We start from the raw sequence: 24,565 nt of genomic DNA, 5'->3' as shown, positions 1-24,565 counted from the left end.
TAATTTAGTAATAGGTGAAAAACCATCCTTACAAAGGTGTTAATCAGAGACTTGGCTTTGTGGACACTTTTCAGAGAACAAATTTGTTAGCATAAAAATAAAGCCAGAAAATGAAGAGCTGTTTAATCACTCAATTGGATTTTTTTGCCAGCATATTTCTTTTTCTCTGCAACCCACTGCTAAATTGTGCTTCCTAGCTGTTTTTATAAAATCACTGAATCAAATCTAACTCTGATTACATCAGAGAAGGCCAGGTACCCTACACCATAAGAGGGGGTTTGAAATTTTGACTTGTCTACTTAAAGATCACCAAAATCTGATAACAAGGTCAATTACGTCCCTGGGTGGGATTGAACCACCAACCTTTCGGTTAATAGCCATACACACTAACTGATTGTGCCACAGAGACACTTTGCAAAAGTACATACTGACAAAGGCTAATAAGCATTCATCTAAAACGTTTCCTAGAAAAACTTTAAAAAGTCAATAATCTGGAGAGTTTTTGTAAGATGTTTCTTCCATCAACCAACGAAGAAACACATTGGTACTTTCCCATGATGAGTGAGTGCTTCAGGATCTACTGCACTTACATGTGCAGCAGAGTACAGCAATGGAAGTATGCTGGGCACATAACCCAGAGGTAAGCAGATTGAAACTATCCTCTGCTATATGCATTTTTTTTTGTTAATTAAAGTAATCCAAAACTGGGATTGATATTTTGGCTCTTTTATTTTTACTTAAAGTACAATAACTTTTACCATTTTAATTTGTTTTAATAGTATATTGACAGTATTGTTTTCTTTCAAAAATCCACTTAATTTTCTTTACCCTATTATTAAAATGGTAATTGACAAAAACAAACTACATTGTCACCAGAAGAGCAATACAAAATGTACAAGTGATATATTAAAATCATCTTTCCAGCTTGAATTTCAATGATGCATTGGGGCAACGATTTTGTGAGAAACATCTTCACCCTTAAATAAAGATTTTCTTAATTCCTTACCTGTGTGCTAATTAGATATCACCTTGTTTTCACATTAAACAGACTTCTACATGAGAAAGCAGCAAGGATGCAGTGGCGGTAATGTTTCCTGGTGTCAACCTGTATTATTTCAGTAGACATTGAAATGAAGATGCATCTTGCTGCCTTTCCAATGAAGCAAGTTTAATTTAGTAATAGGTGAAAAACCATCCCTACAAAGGTGTTAATCAGAGACTTGGCTTTGTGGACACTTTTCAGAGAACAAATTTGTTAGCATAAAAATAAAGCCAGAAAATGAAGAGCTGTTTAATCACTCAATTGGATTTTTTTTGCCAGCATATTTCTTTTTCTCTGCAACCCACTGCTAAATTGTGCTTCCTAGCTGTTTTTATTAAATCACTGAATCAAATCTAACTCTGATTACATCAGAAAAGGCCAGGTACCCTACACCATAACAGGGGGTTTGAAATTTTGACTTGTCTACTTAAAGATCACCAAAATCTGATAACAAGGTCAATTACGTCCCTGGGTGGGATTGAACCACCAACCTTTTGGTTAGTAGCCGGACACACTAACCGATTGCGCCACAGAGACACTTCGCAAAAAGTACATACTGACAAAGGCTAATAAGCATACATCTAGAACGTTTCCTAGAAAAACTTTAAAAAGTCAATAATCTGGAGAGTTTTTGTAAGATGTTTCTTCCATCAACCAACGAAGAAACACATTGGTACTTTCCCATGATGAGTGAGTGCTTCAGGATCTACTGCACTTACATGTGCAGCAGAGAACAGCAATGGAAGCATGCTGGGCACATAACCCAGAGGTAAGCAGATTGAAACTATTCTCTGCTATATGCATTTTTTTTTTGTTAATTAAAGTAATCCAAAACTGGGATTGATATTTTGGCTCTTTTATTTTTACTTAAAGTACAATAACTTTTACCATTTTAATTTGTTTTAATAGTATATTGACAGTATTGTTTTCTTTCAAAAATCCACTTAATTTTCTTTACCCTATTATTAAAATGGTAATTGACAAAAACAAACTACATTGTCACCAGAAGAGCAATACAAAATGTACAAGTGATATATTAAAATCATCTTTCCAGCTTGAATTTCAATGATGCATTGGGGCAACGATTTTGTGAGAAACATCTTCACCCTTAAATAAAGATTTTCTTAATTCCTTACCTGTGTGCTAATTAGATATCACCTTGTTTTCACATTAAACAGACTTCCACATGAGAAAGCAGCAAGGATGCAGTGGCGTTAATGTTTCCTGGTGTCAACCCGTATTATTTCAGTAGACATTGAAATGAGGATGCATCTTGCTGCCTTTCCAATGAAGCAAATTTAATTTAGTAATAGGTGAAAAACCATCCCTACAAAGGTGTTAATCAGAGACTTGGCTTTGTGGACACTTTTCAGAGAACAAATTTGTTAGCATAAAAATAAAGCCAGAAAATTAGGAGCTGTTTAATCACTCAATTGGATTTTTTTGCCAGCATATTTCTTTTTCTCTGCAACCCACTGCTAAATTGTGCTTCCTAGCTGTTTTTATAAAATCACTGAATCAAATCTAACTCTGATTACATCAGAGAAGGCCAGGTACCCTACACCATAAGAGGGGGTTTGAAATGTTGACTTGTCTACTTAAAGATCACCAAAATCTGATCACAAGGTCAATTATGTCCCTGGGTGGGATTGAACCACCAACCTTTTGGTTTATAGCCGTTCACACTAACTGATTGCGCCACAGAGACACTTTGCAAAAGTATATACTGACAAAGGCTAATAAGCATTCATCTAAAACGTTTCCTAGAAAAACTTTAAAAAGTCAATAATCTGGAGAGTTTTTGTAAGATGTTTCTTCCATCAACCAACGAAGAAACACATTGGTACTTTCCCATGATGAGTGAGTGCTTCAGGATCTACTGCACTTACATGTGCAGCAGAGTACAGCAATGGAAGCATGCTGGGCACATAACCCAGAGGTAAGCAGATTGAAACTATCCTCTGCTATATGCATTTTTTTTTGTTAATTAAAGTAATCCAAAACTGGGATTGATATTTTGGCTCTTTTATTTTTACTTAAAGTACAACAACTTTTACCATTTTAATTTGTTTTAATAGTATATTGACAGTATTGTTTTCTTTCAAAAATCCACTTAATTTTCTTTACCCTATTATTAAAATGGTAATTGACAAAAACAAACTACATTGTCACCAGAAGAGCAATACAAAATGTACAAGTGATATATTAAAATCATCTTTCCAGCTTGAATTTCAATGATGCATTGGGGCAACGATTTTGTGAGAAACATCTTCACCCTTAAATAAAGATTTTCTTAATTCCTTACCTGTGTGCTAATTAGATATCACCTTGTTTTCACATTAAACAGACTTCCACATGAGAAAGCAGCAAGGATGCAGTGGCGATAATGTTTCCTGGTGTCAACCTGTATTATTTCAGTAGACATTGAAATGAGGATGCATCTTGCTGCCTTTCCAATGAAGCAAGTTTAATTTAGTAATAGGTGAAAAACCATCCTTACAAAGGTGTTAATCAGAGACTTGGCTTTGTGGACACTTTTCAGAGAACAAATTTGTTAGCATAAAAATAAAGCCAGAAAATGAAGAGCTGTTTAATCACTCAATTGGATTTTTTTGCCAGCATATTTCTTTTTCTCTGCAACCCACTGCTAAATTGTGCTTCCTAGCTGTTTTTATAAAATCACTGAATCAAATCTAACTCTGATTACATCAGAGAAGGACAGGTACCCTACACCATTAGAGGGGGTTTGAAATTTTGACTTGTCTACTTAAAGATCACCAAAATCTGATAACAAGGTCAATTACGTCCCTGGGTGGGATTGAACCACCAACCTTTCGGTTAATAGCCATACACACTAACTGATTGTGCCACAGAGACACTTTGCAAAAGTACATACTGACAAAGGCTAATAAGCATTCATCTAAAACGTTTCCTAGAAAAACTTTAAAAAGTCAATAATCTGGAGAGTTTTTGTAAGATGTTTCTTCCATCAACCAACGAAGAAACACATTGGTACTTTCCCATGATGAGTGAGTGCTTCAGGATCTACTGCACTTACATGTGCAGCAGAGTACAGCAATGGAAGTATGCTGGGCACATAACCCAGAGGTAAGCAGATTGAAACTATCCTCTGCTATATGCATTTTTTTTGTTAATTAAAGTAATCCAAAACTGGGATTGATATTTTGGCTCTTTTATTTTTACTTAAAGTACAATAACTTTTACCATTTTAATTTGTTTTAATAGTATATTGACAGTATTGTTTTCTTTCAAAAATCCACTTAATTTTCTTTACCCTATTATTAGAATGGTAATTGACAAAAACAAACTACATTGTCACCAGAAGAGCAATACAAAATGTACAAGTGATATATTAAAATCATCTTTCCAGCTTGAATTTCAATGATGCATTGGGGCAACGATTTTGTGAGAAACATCTTCACCCTTAAATAAAGATTTTCTTAATTCCTTACCTGTGTGCTAATTAGATATCACCTTGTTTTCACATTAAACAGACTTCTACATGAGAAAGCAGCAAGGATGCAGTGGCGGTAATGTTTCCTGGTGTCAACCTGTATTATTTCAGTAGACATTGAAATGAAGATGCATCTTGCTGCCTTTCCAATGAAGCAAGTTTAATTTAGTAATAGGTGAAAAACCATCCCTACAAAGGTGTTAATCAGAGACTTGGCTTTGTGGACACTTTTCAGAGAACAAATTTGTTAGCATAAAAATAAAGCCAGAAAATGAAGAGCTGTTTAATCACTCAATTGGATTTTTTTTGCCAGCATATTTCTTTTTCTCTGCAACCCACTGCTAAATTGTGCTTCCTAGCTGTTTTTATTAAATCACTGAATCAAATCTAACTCTGATTACATCAGAAAAGGCCAGGTACCCTACACCATAACAGGGGGTTTGAAATTTTGACTTGTCTACTTAAAGATCACCAAAATCTGATAACAAGGTCAATTACTTCCCTGGGTGGGATTGAACCACCAACCTTTTGGTTAGTAGCCGGACACACTAACCGATTGCGCCACAGAGACACTTCGCAAAAAGTACATACTGACAAAGGCTAATAAGCATACATCTAGAACGTTTCCTAGAAAAACTTTAAAAAGTCAATAATCTGGAGAGTTTTTGTAAGATGTTTCTTCCATCAACCAACGAAGAAACACATTGGTACTTTCCCATGATGAGTGAGTGCTTCAGGATCTACTGCACTTACATGTGCAGCAGAGAACAGCAATGGAAGCATGCTGGGCACATAACCCAGAGGTAAGCAGATTGAAACTATTCTCTGCTATATGCATTTTTTTTTGTTAATTAAAGTAATCCAAAACTGGGATTGATATTTTGGCTCTTTTATTTTTACTTAAAGTACAATAACTTTTACCATTTTAATTTGTTTTAATAGTATATTGACAGTATTGTTTTCTTTCAAAAATCCACTTAATTTTCTTTACCCTATTATTAAAATGGTAATTGACAAAAACAAACTACATTGTCACCAGAAGAGCAATACAAAATGTACAAGTGATATATTAAAATCATCTTTCCAGCTTGAATTTCAATGATGCATTGGGGCAACGATTTTGTGAGAAACATCTTCACCCTTAAATAAAGATTTTCTTAATTCCTTACCTGTGTGCTAATTAGATATCACCTTGTTTTCACATTAAACAGACTTCCACATGAGAAAGCAGCAAGGATGCAGTGGCGTTAATGTTTCCTGGTGTCAACCCATATTATTTCAGTAGACATTGAAATGAGGATGCATCTTGCTGCCTTTCCAATGAAGCAAATTTAATTTAGTAATAGGTGAAAAACCATCCCTACAAAGGTGTTAATCAGAGACTTGGCTTTGTGGACACTTTTCAGAGAACAAATTTGTTAGCATAAAAATAAAGCCAGAAAATTAAGAGCTGTTTAATCACTCAATTGGATTTTTTTGCCAGCATATTTCTTTTTCTCTGCAACCCACTGCTAAATTGTGCTTCCTAGCTGTTTTTATAAAATCACTGAATCAAATCTAACTCTGATTACATCAGAGAAGGCCAGGTACCCTACACCATAAGAGGGGGTTTGAAATGTTGACTTGTCTACTTAAAGATCACCAAAATCTGATCACAAGGTCAATTATGTCCCTGGGTGGGATTGAACCACCAACCTTTTGGTTTATAGCCGTTCACACTAACTGATTGCGCCACAGAGACACTTTGCAAAAGTATATACTGACAAAGGCTAATAAGCATTCATCTAAAACGTTTCCTAGAAAAACTTTAAAAAGTCAATAATCTGGAGAGTTTTTGTAAGATGTTTCTTCCATCAACCAACGAAGAAACACATTGGTACTTTCCCATGATGAGTGAGTGCTTCAGGATCTACTGCACTTACATGTGCAGCAGAGTACAGCAATGGAAGCATGCTGGGCACATAACCCAGAGGTAAGCAGATTGAAACTATCCTCTGCTATATGCATTTTTTTTTTGTTAATTAAAGTAATCCAAAACTGGGATTGATATTTTGGCTCTTTTATTTTTACTTAAAGTACAACAACTTTTACCATTTTAATTTGTTTTAATAGTATATTGACAGTATTGTTTTCTTTCAAAAATCCACTTAATTTTCTTTACCCTATTATTAAAATGGTAATTGACAAAAACAAACTACATTGTCACCAGAAGAGCAATACAAAATGTACAAGTGATATATTAAAATCATCTTTCCAGCTTGAATTTCAATGATGCATTGGGGCAACGATTTTGTGAGAAACATCTTCACCCTTAAATAAAGATTTTCTTAATTCCTTACCTGTGTGCTAATTAGATATCACCTTGTTTTCACATTAAACAGACTTCCACATGAGAAAGCAGCAAGGATGCAGTGGCGATAATGTTTCCTGGTGTCAACCTGTATTATTTCAGTAGACATTGAAATGAGGATGCATCTTGCTGCCTTTCCAATGAAGCAAGTTTAATTTAGTAATAGGTGAAAAACCATCCTTACAAAGGTGTTAATCAGAGACTTGGCTTTGTGGACACTTTTCAGAGAACAAATTTGTTAGCATAAAAATAAAGCCAGAAAATGAAGAGCTGTTTAATCACTCAATTGGATTTTTTTGCCAGCATATTTCTTTTTCTCTGCAACCCACTGCTAAATTGTGCTTCCTAGCTGTTTTTATAAAATCACTGAATCAAATCTAACTCTGATTACATCAGAGAAGGACAGGTACCCTACACCATTAGAGGGGGTTTGAAATTTTGACTTGTCTACTTAAAGATCACCAAAATCTGATAACAAGGTCAATTACGTCCCTGGGTGGGATTGAACCACCAACCTTTCGGTTAATAGCCATACACACTAACTGATTGTGCCACAGAGACACTTTGCAAAAGTACATACTGACAAAGGCTAATAAGCATTCATCTAAAACGTTTCCTAGAAAAACTTTAAAAAGTCAATAATCTGGAGAGTTTTTGTAAGATGTTTCTTCCATCAACCAACGAAGAAACACATTGGTACTTTCCCATGATGAGTGAGTGCTTCAGGATCTACTGCACTTACATGTGCAGCAGAGTACAGCAATGGAAGTATGCTGGGCACATAACCCAGAGGTAAGCAGATTGAAACTATCCTCTGCTATATGCATTTTTTTTGTTAATTAAAGTAATCCAAAACTGGGATTGATATTTTGGCTCTTTTATTTTTACTTAAAGTACAATAACTTTTACCATTTTAATTTGTTTTAATAGTATATTGACAGTATTGTTTTCTTTCAAAAATCCACTTAATTTTCTTTACCCTATTATTAGAATGGTAATTGACAAAAACAAACTACATTGTCACCAGAAGAGCAATACAAAATGTACAAGTGATATATTAAAATCATCTTTCCAGCTTGAATTTCAATGATGCATTGGGGCAACGATTTTGTGAGAAACATCTTCACCCTTAAATAAAGATTTTCTTAATTCCTTACCTGTGTGCTAATTAGATATCACCTTGTTTTCACATTAAACAGACTTCTACATGAGAAAGCAGCAAGGATGCAGTGGCGGTAATGTTTCCTGGTGTCAACCTGTATTATTTCAGTAGACATTGAAATGAAGATGCATCTTGCTGCCTTTCCAATGAAGCAAGTTTAATTTAGTAATAGGTGAAAAACCATCCCTACAAAGGTGTTAATCAGAGACTTGGCTTTGTGGACACTTTTCAGAGAACAAATTTGTTAGCATAAAAATAAAGCCAGAAAATGAAGAGCTGTTTAATCACTCAATTGGATTTTTTTTGCCAGCATATTTCTTTTTCTCTGCAACCCACTGCTAAATTGTGCTTCCTAGCTGTTTTTATTAAATCACTGAATCAAATCTAACTCTGATTACATCAGAAAAGGCCAGGTACCCTACACCATAACAGGGGGTTTGAAATTTTGACTTGTCTACTTAAAGATCACCAAAATCTGATAACAAGGTCAATTACTTCCCTGGGTGGGATTGAACCACCAACCTTTTGGTTAGTAGCCGGACACACTAACCGATTGCGCCACAGAGACACTTCGCAAAAAGTACATACTGACAAAGGCTAATAAGCATACATCTAGAACGTTTCCTAGAAAAACTTTAAAAAGTCAATAATCTGGAGAGTTTTTGTAAGATGTTTCTTCCATCAACCAACGAAGAAACACATTGGTACTTTCCCATGATGAGTGAGTGCTTCAGGATCTACTGCACTTACATGTGCAGCAGAGAACAGCAATGGAAGCATGCTGGGCACATAACCCAGAGGTAAGCAGATTGAAACTATTCTCTGCTATATGCATTTTTTTTTTGTTAATTAAAGTAATCCAAAACTGGGATTGATATTTTGGCTCTTTTATTTTTACTTAAAGTACAATAACTTTTACCATTTTAATTTGTTTTAATAGTATATTGACAGTATTGTTTTCTTTCAAAAATCCACTTAATTTTCTTTACCCTATTATTAAAATGGTAATTGACAAAAACAAACTACATTGTCACCAGAAGAGCAATACAAAATGTACAAGTGATATATTAAAATCATCTTTCCAGCTTGAATTTCAATGATGCATTGGGGCAACGATTTTGTGAGAAACATCTTCACCCTTAAATAAAGATTTTCTTAATTCCTTACCTGTGTGCTAATTAGATATCACCTTGTTTTCACATTAAACAGACTTCCACATGAGAAAGCAGCAAGGATGCAGTGGCGTTAATGTTTCCTGGTGTCAACCCATATTATTTCAGTAGACATTGAAATGAGGATGCATCTTGCTGCCTTTCCAATGAAGCAAATTTAATTTAGTAATAGGTGAAAAACCATCCCTACAAAGGTGTTAATCAGAGACTTGGCTTTGTGGACACTTTTCAGAGAACAAATTTGTTAGCATAAAAATAAAGCCAGAAAATTAAGAGCTGTTTAATCACTCAATTGGATTTTTTTGCCAGCATATTTCTTTTTCTCTGCAACCCACTGCTAAATTGTGCTTCCTAGCTGTTTTTATAAAATCACTGAATCAAATCTAACTCTGATTACATCAGAGAAGGCCAGGTACCCTACACCATAAGAGGGGGTTTGAAATGTTGACTTGTCTACTTAAAGATCACCAAAATCTGATCACAAGGTCAATTATGTCCCTGGGTGGGATTGAACCACCAACCTTTTGGTTTATAGCCGTTCACACTAACTGATTGCGCCACAGAGACACTTTGCAAAAGTATATACTGACAAAGGCTAATAAGCATTCATCTAAAACGTTTCCTAGAAAAACTTTAAAAAGTCAATAATCTGGAGAGTTTTTGTAAGATGTTTCTTCCATCAACCAACGAAGAAACACATTGGTACTTTCCCATGATGAGTGAGTGCTTCAGGATCTACTGCACTTACATGTGCAGCAGAGTACAGCAATGGAAGCATGCTGGGCACATAACCCAGAGGTAAGCAGATTGAAACTATCCTCTGCTATATGCATTTTTTTTTGTTAATTAAAGTAATCCAAAACTGGGATTGATATTTTGGCTCTTTTATTTTTACTTAAAGTACAACAACTTTTACCATTTTAATTTGTTTTAATAGTATATTGACAGTATTGTTTTCTTTCAAAAATCCACTTAATTTTCTTTACCCTATTATTAAAATGGTAATTGACAAAAACAAACTACATTGTCACCAGAAGAGCAATACAAAATGTACAAGTGATATATTAAAATCATCTTTCCAGCTTGAATTTCAATGATGCATTGGGGCAACGATTTTGTGAGAAACATCTTCACCCTTAAATAAAGATTTTCTTAATTCCTTACCTGTGTGCTAATTAGATATCACCTTGTTTTCACATTAAACAGACTTCTACATGAGAAAGCAGAAAGGATGCAGTGGCGGTAATGTTTCCTGGTGTCAACCTGTATTATTTCAGTAGACATTGAAATGAAGATGCATCTTGCTGCCTTTCCAATGAAGCAAGTTTAATTTAGTAATAGGTGAAAAACCATCCCTACAAAGGTGTTAATCAGAGACTTGGCTTTGTGGACACTTTTCAGAGAACAAATTTGTTAGCATAAAAATAAAGCCAGAAAATGAAGAGCTGTTTAATCACTCAATTGGATTTTTTTTGCCAGCATATTTCTTTTTCTCTGCAACCCACTGCTAAATTGTGCTTCCTAGCTGTTTTTATTAAATCACTGAATCAAATCTAACTCTGATTACATCAGAAAAGGCCAGGTACCCTACACCATAACAGGGGGTTTGAAATTTTGACTTGTCTACTTAAAGATCACCAAAATCTGATAACAAGGTCAATTACGTCCCTGGGTGGGATTGAACCACCAACCTTTTGGTTAGTAGCCGGACACACTAACCGATTGCGCCACAGAGACACTTTGCAAAAGTACATACTGACAAAGGCTAATAAGCATACATCTAGAACGTTTCCTAGAAAAACTTTAAAAAGTCAATAATCTGGAGAGTTTTTGTAAGATGTTTCTTCCATCAACCAACGAAGAAACACATTGGTACTTTCCCATGATGAGTGAGTGCTTCAGGATCTACTGCACTTACATGTGCAGCAGAGAACAGCAATGGAAGCATGCTGGGCACATAACCCAGAGGTAAGCAGATTGAAACTATTCTCTGCTATATGCATTTTTTTTTGTTAATTAAAGTAATCCAAAACTGGGATTGATATTTTGGCTCTTTTATTTTTACTTAAAGTACAATAACTTTTACCATTTTAATTTGTTTTAATAGTATATTGACAGTATTGTTTTCTTTCAAAAATCCACTTAATTTTCTTTACCCTATTATTAAAATGGTAATTGACAAAAACAAACTACATTGTCACCAGAAGAGCAATACAAAATGTACAAGTGATATATTAAAATCATCTTTCCAGCTTGAATTTCAATGATGCATTGGGGCAACGATTTTGTGAGAAACATCTTCACCCTTAAATAAAGATTTTCTTAATTCCTTACCTGTGTGCTAATTAGATATCACCTTGTTTTCACATTAAACAGACTTCCACATGAGAAAGCAGCAAGGATGCAGTGGCGTTAATGTTTCCTGGTGTCAACCCGTATTATTTCAGTAGACATTGAAATGAGGATGCATCTTGCTGCCTTTCCAATGAAGCAAATTTAATTTAGTAATAGGTGAAAAACCATCCCTACAAAGGTGTTAATCAGAGACTTGGCTTTGTGGACACTTTTCAGAGAACAAATTTGTTAGCATAAAAATAAAGCCAGAAAATTAAGAGCTGTTTAATCACTCAATTGGATTTTTTTGCCAGCATATTTCTTTTTCTCTGCAACCCACTGCTAAATTGTGCTTCCTAGCTGTTTTTATAAAATCACTGAATCAAATCTAACTCTGATTACATCAGAGAAGGCCAGGTACCCTACACCATAAGAGGGGGTTTGAAATGTTGACTTGTCTACTTAAAGATCACCAAAATCTGATCACAAGGTCAATTATGTCCCTGGGTGGGATTGAACCACCAACCTTTTGGTTTATAGCCGTACACACTAACTGATTGCGCCACAGAGACACTTTGCAAAAGTATATACTGACAAAGGCTAATAAGCATTCATCTAAAACGTTTCCTAGAAAAACTTTAAAAAGTCAATAATCTGGAGAGTTTTTGTAAAATGTTTCTTCCATCAACCAACGAAGAAACACATTGGTACTTTCCCATGATGAGTGAGTGCTTCAGGATCTACTGCACTTACATGTGCAGCAGAGTACAGCAATGGAAGCATGCTGGGCACATAACCCAGAGGTAAGCAGATTGAAACTATCCTCTGCTATATGCATTTTTTTTTGTTAATTAAAGTAATCCAAAACTGGGATTGATATTTTGGCTCTTTTATTTTTACTTAAAGTACAACAACTTTTACCATTTTAATTTGTTTTAATAGTATATTGACAGTATTGTTTTCTTTCAAAAATCCACTTAATTTTCTTTACCCTATTATTAAAATGGTAATTGACAAAAACAAACTACATTGTCACCAGAAGAGCAATACAAAATGTACAAGTGATATATTAAAATCATCTTTCCAGCTTGAATTTCAATGATGCATTGGGGCAACGATTTTGTGAGAAACATCTTCACCCTTAAATAAAGATTTTCTTAATTCCTTACCTGTGTGCTAATTAGATATCACCTTGTTTTCACATTAAACAGACTTCTACATGAGAAAGCAGCAAGGATGCAGTGGCGGTAATGTTTCCTGGTGTCAACCTGTATTATTTCAGTAGACATTGAAATGAAGATGCATCTTGCTGCCTTTCCAATGAAGCAAGTTTAATTTAGTAATAGGTGAAAAACCATCCCTACAAAGGTGTTAATCAGAGACTTGGCTTTGTGGACACTTTTCAGAGAACAAATTTGTTAGCATAAAAATAAAGCCAGAAAATGAAGAGCTGTTTAATCACTCAATTGGATTTTTTTTGCCAGCATATTTCTTTTTCTCTGCAACCCACTGCTAAATTGTGCTTCCTAGCTGTTTTTATTAAATCACTGAATCAAATCTAACTCTGATTACATCAGAAAAGGCCAAGTACCCTACACCATGGGTCTTCAACCTGTGTCCCTCCAGCTGTTGTGAAACTACACATCCCAGCATGCCCTGACACAGTTTTGCTATTAAGGTATGCTAAAACTGAGGCAGGGCATGCTGGGATGTGTAGTTCCACAGCAGCTGGAGGGCCACAGGTTGAAGACCCATGCCCTACACCATAACAGGGGGTTTGAAATTTTGACTTGTCTACTTAAAGATCACCAAAATCTGATAACAAGGTCAATTACGTCCCTGGGTGGGATTGAACCACCAACCTTTTGGTTAGTAGCCGGACACACTAACCGATTGCGCCACAGAGACACTTTGCAAAAAGTACATACTGACAAAGGCTAATAAGCATACATCTAGAACGTTTCCTAGAAAAACTTTAAAAAGTCAATAATCTGGAGAGTTTTTGTAAGATGTTTCTTCCATCAACCAACGAAGAAACACATTGGTACTTTCCTATGATGAGTGAGTGCTTCAGGATCTCTTGCACTTACATGTGCAGCAGAGTACTGCAATGGAAGCATGCTGGGCCCATAACCCAGAGGTAGGCAGATTGAAACTATCCTTTGCTATATGCATTTTTTTTGTTAATTTAAGTAATCAAAACTGGGATTGATATTTTTGCTCTTTTATTTTTACTTAAAGTACAATAACTTTTACCATTTTAATTTGTTTTAATAGTATATTGACAGTATTGTTTTCTTTCAAAAATCCACTTAATTTTCTTTACCCTATTATTAAAATGGTAATTGACAAAAACAAACTACATTGTCACCAGAAGAGCAATACAAAATGTACAAGTGATATATTAAAATCATCTTTCCAGCTTGAATTTCAATGATGCATTGGGACAACGATTTTGTGAGAAACATCTTCACCCTTAAATAAAGATTTTCTTAATTCCTTACCTGTGTGCTAATTAGATATCACCTTGTTTTCACATTAAACAGACTTCCACATGAGAAAGCAGCAAGGATGCAGTGGCGTTAATGTTTCCTGGTGTCAACCCGTATTATTTCAGTAGACATTGAAATGAGGATGCATCTTGCTGCCTTTCCAATGAAGCAAATTTAATTTAGTAATAGGTGAAAAACCATCCTTACAAAGGTGTTAATCAGAGACTTGGCTTTGTGGACACTTTTCAGAGAACAAATTTGTTAGCATAAAAATAAAGCCAGAAAATGAAGAGCTGTTTAATCACTCAATTGGATTTTTTTGCCAGCATATTTCTTTTTCTCTGCAATCCACTGCTAAATTGTGCTTCCTAGCTGTTTTTATAAAATCACTGAATCAAATCTAACTCTGATTACATCAGAGAAGGCCAGGTACCCTACACCATAAGAGGGGGTTTGAAATTTTGACTTGTCTACTTAAAGATCACCAAAATCTGATAACAAGGTCAATTACGTCCCTGGGTGGGATTGAACCACCAACCTTTTGGTTAATAGCCATACACACTAACTGATTGCGCCACAGAGACACTTTGCAAAAGTACATACTGACAAAGGCTAATAAGCATTCATCTAAAACGTTTCCTAGAAAAACTTTAAAAAGTCAATAATCTGGAGAGTTTTTGTAAGATGTTTCTTCCATCAACCAACGAAGAAACACATTGGTACTTTCCCATGATGAGTGAGTGCTTCAGGATCTACTGCACTTACATGTGCAGCAGAGTACAGCAATGGAAGCATGCTGGGCACATAACCCAGAGGTAAGCAGATTGAAACTATCCTCTGCTATATGCATTTTTTTTTGTTAATTAAAGTAATCCAAAACTGGGATTGATATTTTTGCTCTTTTATTTTTCATTAAAGTACAATAACTTTTACCATTTTAATTTGTTTTAATAGTATATTGAAAGTATTATTTTCTTTAAAAAATCCACTTAATTTTCTTTACCCTATTATTAAAATGGTAATTGACAAAAACAAACTACATTGTCACCAGAAGAGCAATACAAAATGTACAAGTGATATATTAAAATCATCTTTCCAGCTTGAATTTCAATGATGCATTGGGGCAACGATTTTGTGAGAAACATCTTCACCCTTAAATAAAGATTTTCTTAATTCCTTACCTGTGTGCTAATTAGATATCACCTTGTTTTCACATTAAACAGACTTCCACATGAGAAAGCAGCAAGGATGCAGTGGCGATAATGTTTCCTGGTGTCAACCTGTATTATTTCAGTAGACATTGAAATGAGGATGCATCTTGCTGCCTTTCCAATGAAGCAAGTTTAATTTAGTAATAGGTGAAAAACCATCCTTACAAAGGTGTTAATCAGAGACTTGGCTTTGTGGATACTTTTCAGAGAACAAATTTGTTAGCATAAAAATAAAGCCAGAAAATGAAGAGCTGTTTAATCACTCAATTGGATTTTTTTGCCAGCATATTTCTTTTTCTCTGCAACCCACTGCTAAATTGTGCTTCTTAGCTGTTTTTATAAAATCACTGAATCAAATCTAACTCTGATTACATCAGAGAAGGCCAGGTACCCTACACCATAAGAGGGGGTTTGAAATTTTGACTTGTCTACTTAAAGATCACCAAAATCTGATAACAAGGTTAATTATGTCCCTGGGTGGGATTGAACCACCAACCTTTTGGTTAATAGCCATACACACTAACTGATTGCGCCACAGAGACACTTTGCAAAAGTACATACTGACAAAGGCTAATAAGCATTCATCTAAAACGTTTCCTAGAAAAACTTTAAAAAGTCAATAATCTGGAGAGTTTTTGTAAGATGTTTCTTCCATCAACCAACGAAGAAACACATTGGTACTTTCCCATGATGAGTGAGTGCTTCAGGATCTACTGCACTTACATGTGCAGCAGAGTACAGCAATGGAAGCATGCTGGGCATATAACCCAGAGGTAAGCAGATTGAAACTATCCTCTGCTATATGCATTTTTTTTTGTTAATTAAAGTAATCCAAAACTGGGATTGATATTTTGGCTCTTTTATTTTTACTTAAAGTACAATAACTTTTACCATTTTAATTTGTTTTAATAGTATATTGACAGTATTGTTTTCTTTCAAAAATCCACTTAATTTTCTTTACCCTATTATTAAAATGGTAATTGACAAAAACAAACTACATTGTCACCAGAAGAGCAATACAAAATGTACAAGTGATATATTAAAATCATCTTTCCAGCTTGAATTTCAATGATGCATTGGGGCAACGATTTTGTGAGAAACATCTTCACCCTTAAATAAAGATTTTCTTAATTCCTTACCTGTGTGCTAATTAGATATCACCTTGTTTTCACATTAAACAGACTTCCACATGAGAAAGCAGCAAGGATGCAGTGGCGATAATGTTTCCTGGTGTCAACCTGTATTATTTCAGTAGACATTGAAATGAGGATGCATCTTGCTGCCTTTCCAATGAAGCAAGTTTAATTTAGTAATAGGTGAAAAACCATCCTTACAAAGGTGTTAATCAGAGACTTGGCTTTGTGGATACTTTTCAGAGAACAAATTTGTTAGCATAAAAATAAAGCCAGAAAATGAAGAGCTGTTTAATCACTCAATTGGATTTTTTTGCCAGCATATTTCTTTTTCTCTGCAATCCACTGCTAAATTGTGCTTCCTAGCTGTTTTTATAAAATCACTGAATCAAATCTAACTCTGATTACATCAGAGAAGGCCAGGTACCCTACACCATAAGAGGGGGTTTGAAATTTTGACTTGTCTACTTAAAGATCACCAAAATCTGATAACAAGGTCAATTACGTCCCTGGGTGGGATTGAACCACCAACCTTTTGGTTAATAGCCATACACACTAACTGATTGCGCCACAGAGACACTTTGCAAAAGTCCATACTGACAAAGGCTAATAAGCATTCATCTAAAACGTTTCCTAGAAAAACTTTAAAAAGTCAATAATCTGGAGAGTTTTTGTAAGATGTTTCTTCCATCAACCAACGAAGAAACACATTGGTACTTTCCCATGATGAGTGAGTGCTTCAGGATCTACTGCACTTACATGTGCAGCAGAGTACAGCAATGGAAGCATGCTGGGCACATAACCCAGAGGTAAGCAGATTGAAACTATCCTCTGCTATATGCATTTTTTTTTGTTAATTAAAGTAATCCAAAACTGGGATTGATATTTTTGCTCTTTTATTTTTCATTAAAGTACAATAACTTTTACCATTTTAATTTGTTTTAATAGTATATTGAAAGTATTATTTTCTTTAAAAAATCCACTTAATTTTCTTTACCCTATTATTAAAATGGTAATTGACAAAAACAAACTACATTGTCACCAGAAGAGCAATACAAAATGTACAAGTGATATATTAAAATCATCTTTCCAGCTTGAATTTCAATGATGCATTGGGGCAACGATTTTGTGAGAAACATCTTCACCCTTAAATAAAGATTTTCTTAATTCCTTACCTGTGTGCTAATTAGATATCACCTTGTTTTCACATTAAACAGACTTCCACATGAGAAAGCAGCAAGGATGCAGTGGCGATAATGTTTCCTGGTGTCAACCTGTATTATTTCAGTAGACATTGAAATGAGGATGCATCTTGCTGCCTTTCCAATGAAGCAAGTTTAATTTAGTAATAGGTGAAAAACCATCCTTACAAAGGTGTTAATCAGAGACTTGGCTTTGTGGACACTTTTCAGAGAACAAATTTGTTAGCATAAAAATAAAGCCAGAAAATGAAGAGCTGTTTAATCACTCAATTGGATTTTTTTGCCAGCATATTTCTTTTTCTCTGCAACCCACTGCTAAATTGTGCTTCTTAGCTGTTTTTATAAAATCACTGAATCAAATCTAATTACATCAGAGAAGGCCAGGTACCCTACACCATAAGAGGGGGTTTGAAATTTTGACTTGTCTACTTAAAGATCACCAAAATCTGATAACAAGGTTAATTACGTCCCTGGGTGGGATTGAACCACCAACCTTTTGGTTAATAGCCATACACACTAACTGATTGCGCCACAGAGACACTTTGCAAAAGTACATACTGACAAAGGCTAATAAGCATTCATCTAAAACGTTTCCTAGAAAAACTTTAAAAAGTCAATAATCTGGAGAGTTTTTGTAAGATGTTTCTTCCATCAACCAACGAAGAAACACATTGGTACTTTCCCATGATGAGTGAGTGCTTCAGGATCTACTGCACTTACATGTGCAGCAGAGTACAGCAATGGAAGCATGCTGGGCATATAACCCAGAGGTAAGCAGATTGAAACTATCCTCTGCTATATGCATTTTTTTTTGTTAATTAAAGTAATCCAAAACTGGGATTGATATTTTGGCTCTTTTATTTTTACTTAAAGTACAATAACTTTTACCATTTTAATTTGTTTTAATAGTATATTGACAGTATTGTTTTCTTTCAAAAATCCACTTAATTTTCTTTACCCTATTATTAAAATGGTAATTGACAAAAACAAACTACATTGTCACCAGAAGAGCAATACAAAATGTACAAGTGATATATTAAAATCATCTTTCCAGCTTGAATTTCAATGATGCATTGGGGCAACGATTTTGTGAGAAACATCTTCACCCTTAAATAAAGATTTTCTTAATTCCTTACCTGTGTGCTAATTAGATATCACCTTGTTTTCACATTAAACAGACTTCCACATGAGAAAGCAGCAAGGATGCAGTGGCGATAATGTTTCCTGGTGTCAACCTGTATTATTTCAGTAGACATTGAAATGAGGATGCATCTTGCTGCCTTTCCAATGAAGCAAGTTTAATTTAGTAATAGGTGAAAAACCATCCTTACAAAGGTGTTAATCAGAGACTTGGCTTTGTGGATACTTTTCAGAGAACAAATTTGTTAGCATAAAAATAAAGCCAGAAAATGAAGAGCTGTTTAATCACTCAATTGGATTTTTTTGCCAGCATATTTCTTTTTCTCTGCAATCCACTGCTAAATTGTGCTTCCTAGCTGTTTTTATAAAATCACTGAATCAAATCTAACTCTGATTACATCAGAGAAGGCCAGGTACCCTACACCATAAGAGGGGGTTTGAAATTTTGACTTGTCTACTTAAAGATCACCAAAATCTGATAACAAGGTCAATTACGTCCCTGGGTGGGATTGAACCACCAACCTTTTGGTTAATAGCCATACACACTAACTGATTGCGCCACAGAGACACTTTGCAAAAGTACATACTGACAAAGGCTAATAAGCATTCATCTAAAACGTTTCCTAGAAAAACTTTAAAAAGTCAATAATCTGGAGAGTTTTTGTAAGATGTTTCTTCCATCAACCAACGAAGAAACACATTGGTACTTTCCCATGATGAGTGAGTGCTTCAGGATCTACTGCACTTACATGTGCAGCAGAGTACAGCAATGGAAGCATGCTGGGCACATAACCCAGAGGTAAGCAGATTGAAACTATCCTCTGCTATATGCATTTTTTTTTGTTAATTAAAGTAATCCAAAACTGGGATTGATATTTTTGCTCTTTTATTTTTCATTAAAGTACAATAACTTTTACCATTTTAATTTGTTTTAATAGTATATTGAAAGTATTATTTTCTTTAAAAAATCCACTTAATTTTCTTTACCCTATTATTAAAATGGTAATTGACAAAAACAAACTACATTGTCACCAGAAGAGCAATACAAAATGTACAAGTGATATATTAAAATCATCTTTCCAGCTTGAATTTCAATGATGCATTGGGGCAACGATTTTGTGAGAAACATCTTCACCCTTAAATAAAGATTTTCTTAATTCCTTACCTGTGTGCTAATTAGATATCACCTTGTTTTCACATTAAACAGACTTCCACATGAGAAAGCAGCAAGGATGCAGTGGCGATAATGTTTCCTGGTGTCAACCTGTATTATTTCAGTAGACATTGAAATGAGGATGCATCTTGCTGCCTTTCCAATGAAGCAAGTTTAATTTAGTAATAGGTGAAAAACCATCCTTACAAAGGTGTTAATCAGAGACTTGGCTTTGTGGATACTTTTCAGAGAACAAATTTGTTAGCATAAAAATAAAGCCAGAAAATGAAGAGCTGTTTAATCACTCAATTGGATTTTTTTGCCAGCATATTTCTTTTTCTCTGCAACCCACTGCTAAATTGTGCTTCTTAGCTGTTTTTATAAAATCACTGAATCAAATCTAACTCTGATTACATCAGAGAAGGCCAGGTACCCTACACCATAAGAGGGGGTTTGAAATTTTGACTTGTCTACTTAAAGATCACCAAAATCTGATAACAAGGTTAATTACGTCCCTGGGTGGGATTGAACCACCAACCTTTTGGTTAATAGCCATACACACTAACTGATTGCGCCACAGAGACACTTTGCAAAAGTACATACTGACAAAGGCTAATAAGCATTCATCTAAAACGTTTCCTAGAAAAACTTTAAAAAGTCAATAATCTGGAGAGTTTTTGTAAGATGTTTCTTCCATCAACCAACGAAGAAACACATTGGTACTTTCCCATGATGAGTGAGTGCTTCAGGATCTACTGCACTTACATGTGCAGCAGAGTACAGCAATGGAAGCATGCTGGGCATATAACCCAGAGGTAAGCAGATTGAAACTATCCTCTGCTATATGCATTTTTTTTTGTTAATTAAAGTAATCCAAAACTGGGATTGATATTTTGGCTCTTTTATTTTTACTTAAAGTACAATAACTTTTACCATTTTAATTTGTTTTAATAGTATATTGACAGTATTGTTTTCTTTCAAAAATCCACTTAATTTTCTTTACCCTATTATTAAAATGGTAATTGACAAAAACAAACTACATTGTCACCAGAAGAGCAATACAAAATGTACAAGTGATATATTAAAATCATCTTTCCAGCTTGAATTTCAATGATGCATTGGGGCAACGATTTTGTGAGAAACATCTTCACCCTTAAATAAAGATTTTCTTAATTCCTTACCTGTGTGCTAATTAGATATCACCTTGTTTTCACATTAAACAGACTTCTACATGAGAAAGCAGCAAGGATGCAGTGGCGTTAATGTTTCCTGGTGTCAACCTGTATTATTTCAGTAGACATTGAAATGAGGATGCATCTTGCTGCCTTTCCAATGAAGCAAGTTTAATTTAGTAATAGGTGAAAAACCATCCCTACAAAGGTGTTAATCAGAGACTTGGCTTTGTGGACACTTTTCAGAGAACAAATTTGTTAGCATAAAAATAAAGCCAGAAAATGAAGAGCTGTTTAATCACTCAATTGGATTTTTTTTGCCAGCATATTTCTTTTACTCTGCAACCCACTGCTAAATTGTGCTTCCTAGCTGTTTTTATTAAATCACTGAATCAAATCTAACTCTGATTACATCAGAAAAGGCCAGGTACCCTACACCATAACAGGGGGTTTGAAATTTTGACTTGTCTACTTAAAGATCACCAAAATCTGATAACAAGGTCAATTACGTCCCTGGGTGGGATTGAACCACCAACCTTTTGGTTAGTAGCCGGACACACTAACCGATTGCGCCACAGAGACACTTTGCAAAAATTACATACTGACAAAGGCTAATAAGCATACATCTAGAACGTTTCCTAGAAAAACTTTAAAAAGTCAATAATCTGGAGAGTTTTTGTAAGATGTTTCTTCCATCAACCAACGAAGAAACACATTGGTACTTTCCCATGATGAGTGAGTGCTTCAGGATCTCTTGCACTTACATGTGCAGCAGAGTACTGCAATGGAAGCATGCTGGGCCCATAACCCAGAGGTAGGCAGATTGAAACTATCCTTTGCTATATGCATTTTTTTTGTTAATTTAAGTAATCAAAACTGGGATTGATATTTTTGCTCTTTTATTTTTACTTAAAGTACAATAACTTTTACCATTTTAATTTGTTTTAATAGTATATTGACAGTATAGTTTTCTTTAAAAAATCCACTTAATTTTCTTTACCCTATTATTAAAAGGGTAATTGACAAAAACAAACTGCATTGTCACCAGAAGAGCAATACAAAATGTACAAGTGATATATTAAAATCATCTTTCCAGCTTGAATTTCAATGATGCATTGGGGCAACGATTTTGTGAGAAACATCTTCACCCTTAAATAAAGATTTTCTTAATTCCTTACCTGTGTGCTAATTAGATATCACCTTGTTTTCACATTAAACAGACTTCTACATGAGAAAGCAGCAAGGATGCAGTGGCGTTAATGTTTCCTGGTGTCAACCTGTATTATTTCAGTAGACATTGAAATGAGGATGCATCTTGCTGCCTTTCCAATGAAGCAAGTTTAATTTAGTAATAGGTGAAAAACCATCCCTACAAAGGTGTTAATCAGAGACTTGGCTTTGTGGACACTTTTCAGAGAACAAATTTGTTAGCATAAAAATAAAGTCAGAAAATGAAGAGCTGTTTAATCACTCAATTGGATTTTTTTTTGCCAGCATATTTCTTTTTCTCTGCAACCCACTGCTAAATTGTGCTTCCTAGCTGTTTTTATAAAATCAATGAATCAAATCTAACTCTGATTACATCAGAGAAGGCCAGGTACCCTACACCATAACAGGGGGTTTGAAATTTTGACTTGTCTACTTAAAGATCACCAAAATCTGATAGCAAGGTCAATTACATCCCTGGGTGGGATTGAACCACCAACCTTTTGGTTAGTAGCCAGACACACTAACCGATTGCGCCACAGAGACACTTTGCAAAAAGTACATACTGACAAAGGCTAATAAGCATACATCTAGAACGTTTCCTAGAAAAACTTTAAAAAGTCAATAATCTGGAGAGTTTTTGTAAGATGTTTCTTCCATCAACCAACGAAGAAACACATTGGTACTTTCCCATGATGACTGAGTGCTTCAGGATCTCTTGCACTTACATGTGCAGCAGAGTACTGTAATGGAAGCATGCTGGGCCCATAACCCAGAGGTAGGCAGATTGAAACTATCCTTTGCTATATGCATTTTTTTTTGTTAATTTAAGTAATCAAAACTGGGATTGATATTTTTGCTCTTTTATTTTTACTTAAAGTACAATAACTTTTACCATTTTAATTTGTTTTAATAGTATATTGACAGTATAGTTTTCTTTAAAAAATCCACTTAATTTTCTTTACCCTATTATTAAAAGGGTAATTGACAAAAACAAACTACATTGTCACCAGAAGAGCAATACAAAATGTACAAGTGATATATTAAAATCATCTTTCCAGCTTGAATTTCAATGATGCATTGGGGCAACGATTTTGTGAGAAACATCTTCACCCTTAAATAAAGATTTTCTTAATTCCTTACCTGTGTGCTAATTAGATATCACCTTGTTTTCACATTAAACAGACTTCCACATGAGAAAGCAGCAAGGATGCAGTGGCGTTAATGTTTCCTGGTGTCAACCCGTATTATTTCAGTAGACATTGAAATGAGGATGCATCTTGCTGCCTTTCCAATGAAGCAAATTTAATTTAGTAATAGGTGAAAAACCATCCCTACAAAGGTGTTAATCAGAGACTTGGCTTTGTGGACACTTTTCAGAGAACAAATTTGTTAGCATAAAAATAAAGCCAGAAAATTAAGAGCTGTTTAATCACTCAATTGGATTTTTTTTGCCAGCATATTTCTTTTTCTCTGCAACCCACTGCTAAATTGTGCTTCCTAGCTGTTTTTATTAAATCACTGAATCAAATCTAACTCTGATTACATCAGAAAAGGCCAGGTACCCTACACCATAACAGGGGGTTTGAAATTTTGACTTGTCTACTTAAAGATCACCAAAATCTGATCACAAGGTCAATTACGTCCCTGGGTGGGATTGAACCACCAACCTTTTGGTTTATAGCCGTTCACACTAACTGATTGCGCCACAGAGACACTTTGCAAAAGTATATACTGACAAAGGCTAATAAGCATTCATCTAAAACGTTTCCTAGAAAAACTTTAAAAAGTCAATAATCTGGAGAGTTTTTGATAGATGTTTCTTCCATCCACCAACGAAGAAACACATTGGTACTTTCCCATGATGAGTGAGTGCTTCAGGATCTCTTGCACTTACATGTGCAGCAAAGTACTGCAATGGAAGCATGCTGGGCCCATAACCCAGAGGTAGGCAGATTAAAACTATCCTCTGCTATATGCATATTTTTTTGTTAATTAAAGTAATCCAAAACTGGGATTGATATTTTTGCTCTTTTATTTTTCATTAAAGTACAATAACTTTTACCATTTTAATTTGTTTTAATAGTATATTGAAAGTATTATTTTCTTTAAAAAATCCACTTAATTTTCTTTACCCTATTATTAAAATGGTAATTGACAAAAACAAACTACATTGTCACCAGAAGAGCAATACAAAATGTACAAGTGATATATTAAAATCATCTTTCCAGCTTGAATTTCAATGATGCATTGGGGCAACGATTTTGTGAGAAACATTTTCACCCTTAAATAAAGATTTTCTTAATTCCTTACCTGTGTGC

At 34.7% G+C, this 24,565-nt stretch overlaps 5 non-coding genes across 5 annotated transcripts; all 5 read right to left on the bottom strand.

Moving 5' to 3' along the window:
• Nucleotides 1-1,505: 1,505 nt before the first annotated feature.
• Nucleotides 1,506-1,579, bottom strand: TRNAS-ACU (transfer RNA serine (anticodon ACU)). The gene has a single exon. It is a non-coding gene; the product is annotated as a tRNA-Ser (tRNA).
• Nucleotides 1,580-10,864: 9,285 nt separating this feature from the next.
• Nucleotides 10,865-10,938, bottom strand: TRNAS-ACU (transfer RNA serine (anticodon ACU)). The gene has a single exon. It is a non-coding gene; the product is annotated as a tRNA-Ser (tRNA).
• A 2,431-nt stretch (nt 10,939-13,369) lies between these two features.
• TRNAS-ACU (transfer RNA serine (anticodon ACU)) lies at nt 13,370-13,443 on the bottom strand. The gene has a single exon. It is a non-coding gene; the product is annotated as a tRNA-Ser (tRNA).
• An 8,103-nt stretch (nt 13,444-21,546) lies between these two features.
• TRNAS-ACU (transfer RNA serine (anticodon ACU)) lies at nt 21,547-21,620 on the bottom strand. The gene has a single exon. It is a non-coding gene; the product is annotated as a tRNA-Ser (tRNA).
• A 1,096-nt stretch (nt 21,621-22,716) lies between these two features.
• On the bottom strand, nt 22,717-22,790 carry TRNAS-ACU (transfer RNA serine (anticodon ACU)). Its single transcript has one exon. It is a non-coding gene; the product is annotated as a tRNA-Ser (tRNA).
• Between the last annotated feature and the right edge of the window lie 1,775 nt (nt 22,791-24,565).

This window comes from Pseudophryne corroboree, chromosome 8, assembly GCF_028390025.1.
Source record: "Pseudophryne corroboree isolate aPseCor3 chromosome 8, aPseCor3.hap2, whole genome shotgun sequence".
Taxonomy (NCBI): Eukaryota; Metazoa; Chordata; class Amphibia; order Anura; family Myobatrachidae; genus Pseudophryne; species Pseudophryne corroboree.
The sequence above is the reverse complement of the archived record's forward strand: the minus strand, read 5'-3'. Positions and strand labels throughout refer to the sequence as shown.